The following is a 9,038-nucleotide window of genomic DNA, read 5'->3' as shown; positions in this document are numbered from 1 at the left end:
AATAAAATGAAGCAATAACTGTGAGTAAAATGCAAATGAAATATATAAAATGAAAGGCTTATCATCTAAATAAGTATTCAAGAAGAAAACTATGAACTGATATAAACTCAGTGTTTACCAATCAAACTGAATTTATTTGTCTAGATTTTGCCTAGACCTCATCATTGAACTAGTGGGACAAATGTGGTGCAAAAAAACCAAAAAACAAAATCAAGTACGTTCAGTCATTTGCCACTTGTTGTGTTACTGTGCTTCAGTGTGTTACTTTGGTAGTATAATAATTTTAAAATGCATTTCTGTCTTTGTACAGCTTAATATAATTGCTATGATTTTTATATATTCATAGGCTGGAAAATTTGCTATCACTTGGTTTTGCATGACAACGTAGCATATCTATGGGCAGAAATCTGTGCCATCAGAAACTGAATTTGAATAAGTTCAATTTGAATTTGAATTGCTCCGATTGAATCTGAATTGTAACTTGAATAAATGCTTTTGAAAACTGAATTTGAATTAGTCTAATTTGAAATTGAATTTATGGTTTGAAAATGATCATCACTAAATTGAAATTGAATTTATATTTTGAAAATGAATTGATTTGCTTTGAAACTGCATTTTATCCTTTAAAAATTCAGCTCTCGAATAATTTCAGTTTCACTTCTCACCATTCAGTTTCAGTTCTACGATTCAATTTCAGTTCCAAAATTCAGTTTTTTGGAACTTACATCCGGTTCCGGTTCAAGCGCAGATTAATAGAACTACGTTTTACTAGCGGACCGAAAGTGTTACTGACGGGAATCTACAGCGTCTTGAGCTGAATTAAGACTTCAGAAGTCATTCGTCATGTCGAATGACCAGCGGATAAACTCTCAGGTTGGTAATGAATGTACTACATGTATAAGAACAAGCGTCATGTTAACAAATGATAGCCGTACGGTAACTTTTATGCTTATTGTAGCTGTTAGCTAAAAACGCTAATTTAGCGTAGTTTGCCCTGAATTCAGCTTTGACAAACAAATATGATCGACTGCTTCTAGTAGAATTCCAAAGTTGTCATCTTGGACCCTCTCAGAGTACCCCCTCTGTATGCTTGCAGAGACCCCTACAGTAGGGAAACATGCAAAACGGTGTCCAAACCTTTGTATTTTAGCTTTATTTATGTCTTACACAGCATCCCAACTCTTTAGCTAACTGAATAACTTTAGCTAAAGTGAATAGTTAGTCTAATTCATTAGTGCAGCATTACTGGGTCACCTCTGTTTGAAGTGATATAATATGATATACAACTATCACTGAAACAGCAAACTTTGTAAATAAACAAACAACACTTCTCATTCTCTAAACGTTTGGCCACAGCTGTAGATTACACTATCAGTGCTTGTTCACTCTTGACAATAATTACATTTCTAAATTTACTTTGTGCATTTACAGGTAAACAATATCTAATATTTTATCTAAATGACTGCTTTGTCTTTGAAAAGGGTGAAGAGCCTGAGGCCGGTGACAGTCCAGTTCTACTCGAAGTACATCCTTACAGTGGCTCACAGGACAAGGCCACATTCCTGTCCTGCCAGAAGAGAAACTTCAGAGTCTTCATGCAGTTCAACCACACCTGTCATATTCCATATGACAGGGGTCTCAAACTCCAGTCCTCAAGGGTGGACTGGAGTCATGCAACTTTTCCATGCCCTCGAGGACTGGAGTTTGAGACCCCTGCCGTATGGTGTTCATGCTGTTTTCTACCCCACAGTTACAGCATGTCTGACTGCCTGTTCAGCATATGCAAAAATATATGATGAGTTTAAGCATGTGATGACTAAGGCCTTCCATTATGGTGTTTGTCATCACATGTCACAGACATCTGGATGATCATTTGGAATAAACAAAACTAAAAACTTGTTACTTCATCTTTTATCTTTATTATTATTATTATTATTATTGTTCTTATTTTACACTTTTCATTGTTAGGCATTAGGTTTATTTGTAGTAGTCCTTTCCAACGTCTTTCCCTCTTCCATGTTACTGTGTCAGCTTGTCAGCATCTATTTGGGTTTGGAAGTGGAACAGAAAGTCAGGAAATCCAAAGTGCCATTAAAACCAGAAGAGGTTCTTATATTTCAGAAGAAGGGATTAATTCAAAAGAAATGACCTCAATGCCATATTTTATTTAGGAACACTAGAGAGCACTTTGCAAAATAACACATTCTTATAATTTCACCCTCAGATGAGCCAAGCTACGACTGTCAGGGAATGTGATGTAGGTACAGAGCATGTGAGAGTGGTTAAGTTAATGTCTCTTGTCTAGATGAAGGCACAATAGGGATCGTGGCTCAAGAGTTGGGAGTTCGCCTTGTAATCGGAAGGTTGCCGGTTCGAGCCCCGGCTTGGACAGTCTTGGTCGTTGTGTCCTTGGGCAAGACACTTCACCCGTTGCCTACTGGTGGTGGTCAGAGGGCCCGGTGGTGCCAGTGTCCGGCAGCCTCGCCTCTGTCAGTGCGCCCCAGGGTGGCTGTGGCTACATTGTAGCTTGCCATCACCAGTGTGTGAATGTGTGTGTGTGAATGGGTGGATGACAGGTTGTGTAAAGCGCTTTGGGGTCCTTAGGGACTAGAAAAGCGCTATATAAATACAGGCCATTTACCATTTACCATCAATGGCAAGGCGTAGAGATTCAGTATCTTCAGTCTTCAGTGGACACTCCATTTCTGGCACAAAACACCTGTAAAAGATGGTCGATTTAGGAGGTGACCCGACAACTTCAGCCTGTCAAACATAGTAATGGAGCAGTATGTTTAAAAAATATATCTAATTAAGCATGCACTCAGTACCCTAAGAATTATTATGGTAGTTAAACACAGTGATAGTTGTATATCATATTATATCACTTCAAACAGAGGTGACCCAGTAATGCTGCACTAATGAATTAGACTAACTATTCACTTTAGCTAAAGTTATTAAGTTAGCTAAAGAGTTTGGATGCTGTGTAAGACATAAATAAAGCTAAAATACAAAGGTTTGGACACCGTTTTGCATGTTTCCCTACTGTAGGGGTCTCTGCAAGCATACAGAGGGGGTACTCTGTGTCATGGTCTGGGTCTGATGACCCAGAGCTCATGTATTTCTTGTATATGTTTTTCCATATGTTATGGTGGTTTTCTCTCCCTTTTTGTCCTTTCTCCCTGGGTGCTCCCGGATGTTTTGGGGTCGCTGAGGGGACTGCGACCCGGAAGTGTTCCCGCACTGGGGACTGCCGCACCTGCCGCCCATTAGCCCTCACCAGCTGCAGCTGATGGCTTCATGAGGGGCGCCTTATTTAAGAAGGTGGCGGAGCCCCAGTCGGCGCGGGATTATACTAAGTCGAACCTGTTAAGTACCTCCGTAGATTAGTGTGTTGTGATCGGCTTCGCTACTAAAGGCTGCCTGCTGAGCTGTGTGTGTTTTTGTGTCACCAGGAGTCGGGAGTCAGGAACGTCGTCACGAGGGGAAATCACAGAGTGGAATCGGGTTTTTGGAGTTGTCACCTTTTCACTGCTATGGACACGTGCACTGTGTGGGATTCTTGGAGGAATCGCCACAGGAGTCACAGTGCTTGAATTGTATATAGTTGTCGTTTCTGTCCACTCGCCATAAATAAATCCACTGTCCTTCACTTGAGTCTCGCGTTTGGGCCCTACTTTCTCTACAACTCCACGGTCTGCCGTCGCAGCCCGTGACACTCTGAGAGGGTCCAAGATGACAACTTTGGAATTCTACTAGAAACAGTCGATCATATTTGTTTGTCAAAGCTGAATTCAGGGCAAACTACGCTAAATTAGCGTTTTTAGCTAACAGCTACAATAAGCATAACAGTTACCTTACGGCTATCATTTGTTAACATGACGCTTGTTCTTATACATGTAGTACATTCATTACCAACCTGAGAGTTTATCCGCTGGTCATTCGACATGACGAATGACTTCTGAAGTCTTAATTCAGCTCAAGACGCTGTAGATTCCCGTCAGTAACACTTTCGGTCCGCTAGTAAAACGTAGTTCTATTAATCTGCGCTTGAACCGGAACCGGATGTAAGTTCCAAAAAACTGAATTTTGGAACTGAAATTGAATCGTAGAACTGAAACTGAATGGTGAGAAGTGAAACTGAAATTATTCGGGAGCTGAATTTTTAAAGGATAAAATGCAGTTTCAAAGCAAATCAATTCATTTTCAAAATATAAATTCAATTTCAATTTAGTGATGATCATTTTCAAACCATAAATTCAATTTCAAATTAGACTAATTCAAATTCAGTTTTCAAAAGCATTTATTCAAGTTACAATTCAGATTCAATCGGAGCAATTCAAATTCAAATTGAACTTATTCAAATTCAGTTTCTGATGGCACAGATTTCTGCCCATACATATCTTTGATACATTTAAAGGCCACTGTTTTGTTTTGTTTTGCTTTTTTACTAAATATGACTCTGACAAGAAAGCCTAATTTCTGCTGTTCAATACTGAAGAAATATCAGCTGTTACAAATGATGCCAAATTGCAAAACTCCTAACTATGTCTCTAATAAAACCTCTATAACTTTGCTCTGCTTTACTTTTGCAGCATCAGTCTTTGTACATGATTTTCTTATATGCTATAAAAGACCAGGCCGGGAAAATCATATATTATTATTGTGTGAATATATTATTATATTCATATATTTTAGTTTTTTATCATCAGTTACTTTGACACAATGGCATCTGCTGTGAGGCTTACACCTCTAATGAAGTCTCACAAGTTTCAGCTTTGTTTTTATACTTAAATAGCTTACACTATATGCACAAAAAGTTTTTCGTTAAGATATTTTTTCAGCAAATGTGACATTAGTCTTTTTTGTTGTTGTTTTCACGTCCTGAACTTTCCATTTTTGCCCAGTCTAGTTATTATTGTTCGTGAACACTGACCTTATCTGAGTAGAGTGAGGCCTGCAGTTCTTTAAATCTTGTTGTCTGTGAAGGTTCTCAGTCATCCAGGTCATCGTAGTCAAAGGAGCTTGCAAAGAAAAGCGTCTGGACTTCTTTAAGTTACTTGAAGATGTTTCACCTCTCATCCGAGAAGCTTCTTCAGTTCTAAGGTCAAATGGTGGGGAGTCCCAGATTTAAACCTAGTGGGAGTATCCCCTCGCAGAGGGACAAAAGGACCCCCTGATGATCCTCTAATCGCCTGAGCCAAGGTGTGAAACTGGGTGTGGGTCCCAATCAGCCAGGGTTTCGGGTGAGCTCATTGTTAAACCTGGCCCCACCTTATCATGCGAATTCCTGAGATCAGATGGCCCAGGATGTGAGTGGGCGTTAAGGTGTCTGGGGAGGGATCTCAAAACTGGATTATAGATGGCAGAGAGTTGGTGTCGTAAACCCCCGCCTCTGTTCAAAGATGGTCGCTCACAGTGGACATAGATGGCTTCTTTCACTCCTCTTTCAAACCATCTGTCCTCTCTGTCCAAAATGTGAACATTGGCATCCGCGAAAGAGTGTCCTTTATCCTTAAGATGCAGATGGACTGCTGAGTCTTGTCCTGTGGAGGTGGCTCTTCTGTGTTGTGCCATGCGCTTGTGAAGTGGCTGTTTGGTCTCTCCAATGTAGAGGTCTGGGCATTCCTCGCTGCACTGTACAGCATACACCACATTGTTAAGTTTGTGTTTTGGAGTTTTGTCTTTCGGGTGAACCAGTTTTTGTCTGAGCGTGTTGCTGGGTCTGAAATACACCGGGATGTCATGCTTGGAGAAAACTCTCCTGAGTTTTTCTGATACACCGGCTACATAGGGGATGACAATGTTGTTGCGTCTGTCTTTCTTATCCTCCCTCGCTGGTGTCTGAGCTTCTTTTCTGTGCCTCTTTGCTGACTTTAAGAACGCCCATTTAGGATAACCGCACGTTTTGAGTGCAGCATTACAAATGGTTTTGTGACACTTTTCAGACTGACTGATGTCAAAGGCTTTGTTTCTCAGATTGTTTCTTTCGGTTGTAACATGATGTGCTGCTTTTTGAGATCTTTTACCCAATTTACTTTGTCAGACAGGTTCTATTTAAGTGATTTCCTGATTCAACAAGTCTAAACAAGTTTAACCTCCTAAGACCTAAACTCTTTCGTGGAATGCATTTTTAATTTCGCTTTGCTATTTGGGCTGATTGGGACCTGATAAATGTAAAAGCTAAGAATGATCTTTTTACCTGATTTTGCTCTAAATGGGCCTGATGTCCACATATGTGGTCGCCAGGTCCTAGAAGGTTAAATCAGCATGGTTTATGATATTTATGGCTTTTTTCTCACTATTTGCACTCCACATGTACTGCTAGTCCTTGGATGCACCTATCTATACTACCAGTCAGACACACCTTCCCATTTAATGTTTTTTTGCTTTATTTTACTGCTTTTTACACTGTAGAAACATTGTGAAAACAACAAATGTATGAAACAAGAATTATGGAATTACAAAAGAAAATCAGAATATTATAAATTACTCTACATATGTCATATACTAGATTCCTAAAAGTAGCCACCCTTTTCTTTGTTCACAAACAAACCCTTAGTCTTCTCTCAATGAGCTTCATGATGTAGTCACCTGAAGTGGTTTTCATTTGACAGGTGTAGCTTGTCATGATTCATTTGTGGAGTTTCTTGCCTTGATGGGGTTAGGACCATCAGTTTTGCTGTGCAGAAGTCAGGTTTGTAGAAAGCTGGACAGCCATATAGCCCTATAGACAACTGTTAGAAATCATATTATGGCAAGAACCAGTCAGCTACATAAAGAGAAACAACAGTCCAACATTACTTTAAAAAGTGAAGCTCAGTCTGGTACGATGCAAAAAACTAGAATGGATGGTCTCCCACCATGAAGCATTGGAGGAGGAGGTGTGATGGTTCATTGCTGGTGAAACCTTTGGGGATTTATTCAAAACTGAAGGCACATTGAACCAGCATGGCTACCACAGCATAGCAACTGCATCCAAACTTTTGACTGGTAGTACGTATATTGCTATCTTTGTTTTTGGCCCTAAACATACCCTCCCTACCCTTTTTCATTACATCCACAAAGTTTTCCGCTTCATATTTTCAAGTGAAATTCAACATATTCTTTGTCTTAACTGTTCCTCTTATTGCTTTAAGCAGACCAGTGACTGTAACTGCATAACCTTTTTTATTCATTAAATAAGCATAAAAACTCAGTGTCACTTTCAGTGTCTTTCTGTCCTCTATTTACTTTTACATAGCTATACTCATTCACTAATTCTCTGGATATTTAGTGTTACCTTCTGTTGCCTCCCCAGTGACAAAGATCCTGATATCGCCTTCGTCTAGTCACAAGGACAGACACGCATTTGTCTTTCCTCTTCCTTTGGTGCTGTGTCTTCCAATTTTCTTCCTTTTAATTTTGTTCCAGAGTCTAAAGGAAGGTGTACAGTCTATGAGTCATGCTCCACTGCGCCATTAATTTCATGTTCTGTTTTGCATTTTCATATTGCAGTATGTATTACTGTTTTTCAGTATCTTCTGTTATTACACTTACTCAAGTCATGAAAATGAGATTTTAATCTCAGTAGAATTTATCCGAGTAAAAAAGCTCTACACTCAGACATCAGGACTTCATAACATGCTTTACAAATATGTTTCAGTCCTCTTGGTTGCCTACATCTTTGTCCATATGGTAGCACATATGATATGGTTCACAAGGGAGCAATTGTATGTAAATTTGTAGTAGTAGTAACTTAAGATTCAACTTGTGATTGCTCATGTCGATTCAAGCTAATTTTCTATAAATGCATAGAAATCAATAGACAGAATCCCTGGAGGTAACCACCATGACACCAGATACATCACTCAATGTTTACAGCTGACAGCAAATTAAAGTAACATGACACTAAACTGAGGGTTGTTTTTTTTTACTTTTTAGTAATTAAATTTGGTAATAATTAACTGAGTTGTCCTTATATGTCTGGTTTGATAAATTATTATTATCATCATTTATTTAGCATTAGTATTCATTTAGCAAAACTGCTGGATGATTAACCTTGAAACTGTTTCAGGGCTATCAGATTTGTTATTGGGCCCAATGAAATGGAGATAACCGAGTAGGTGGGCTTTTCGAATGAGGTCTTTGATATACAAAAAGAGAATCAATTCTTTAGCACAATACAGTTGTTGGATAACTAACAAGATTATTGTGTTATTTTATGTGTCTTTATGACATGTACCCGTGCCTGCTGTCATACATGTGGTGTACACATGCTAATGTGTGTATATGAATAATTAATGAATGACAGAAGAACTGTGTGGTCTTTAATGATCTGATGTCATAGCATGTTTTTGGATTGATGTATCTCCAAAAGTTGATTCTGTTCATCTGGACGTAACGTTTCCAGCGATTGATGTATTTCACAAATAGAGAGAAAAGGAATAGTAATGAACCAGTTAAATAACCTGGTCATTTTGCGTTAGTGTTTTAGGCAATAATTTCTTCTTTTTTTTTCAACAGCACTGTCTACAAAAAGGACCAACAAGTCCCAGCAAGCTATTTTTACTTACAGTGAAGAGTTGAAGAGTGCACAGCCAGCATACTGAAAATAGATCTGCCGATAAGGCAAAGAAAGTCTTTAATGCTTCAGAATGCAAAGTTTCTGGTTTATACCAATTTAGTCTACCGTACGAAATTGCCTGTAAGTGTGTTTGAGTGTGTGCATTTGTGTGCGTCTGGATTTGACTGAGCCTTTAGGGACACTTAAACAACTTTTGATTAGTAAAAGATGAAATTGCCAAAGTCTCTTCATTTGTGATATTCATATCCACAATTTAGAATTCATCCATAATTTACCTACATTTATAGTTTACACTTTCTTAATATTGCATGCCGTGATAACTTTAGCTTCTAGGTACAGAGCTAATTTCAATATTTTTAATTAATTATTTATTTGATGCTTTATTTTTTTTTTTAAGTTTTGTTTTCTTTCTCTTTTAAACTATATTTTGACATAGTATGCTTTCTCCCTTGTTAATATTTTGCACCACACCAGT

At 38.5% G+C, this 9,038-nt stretch overlaps 1 long non-coding RNA gene across 1 annotated transcript; it reads left to right on the top strand.

Moving 5' to 3' along the window:
• Positions 1-708: 708 nt before the first annotated feature.
• Positions 709-1,899, top strand: LOC146693831 (uncharacterized). Its single transcript, XR_014923867.1, has 2 exons — positions 709-873; positions 1,482-1,899. It is a non-coding gene; the product is annotated as an uncharacterized LOC146693831 (long non-coding RNA).
• The last annotated feature ends 7,139 nt before the right edge of the window (positions 1,900-9,038 follow it).

The sequence above is a fragment of the Copadichromis virginalis genome, linkage group LG14, assembly GCF_057382275.1.
Source record: "Copadichromis virginalis isolate Kocher_CV1m ecotype Utaka linkage group LG14, C_Virginalis_male_GT1.1, whole genome shotgun sequence".
NCBI lineage: Eukaryota > Metazoa > Chordata > Actinopteri > Cichliformes > Cichlidae > Copadichromis > Copadichromis virginalis.
The sequence above is the reverse complement of the archived record's forward strand: the minus strand, read 5'-3'. Positions and strand labels throughout refer to the sequence as shown.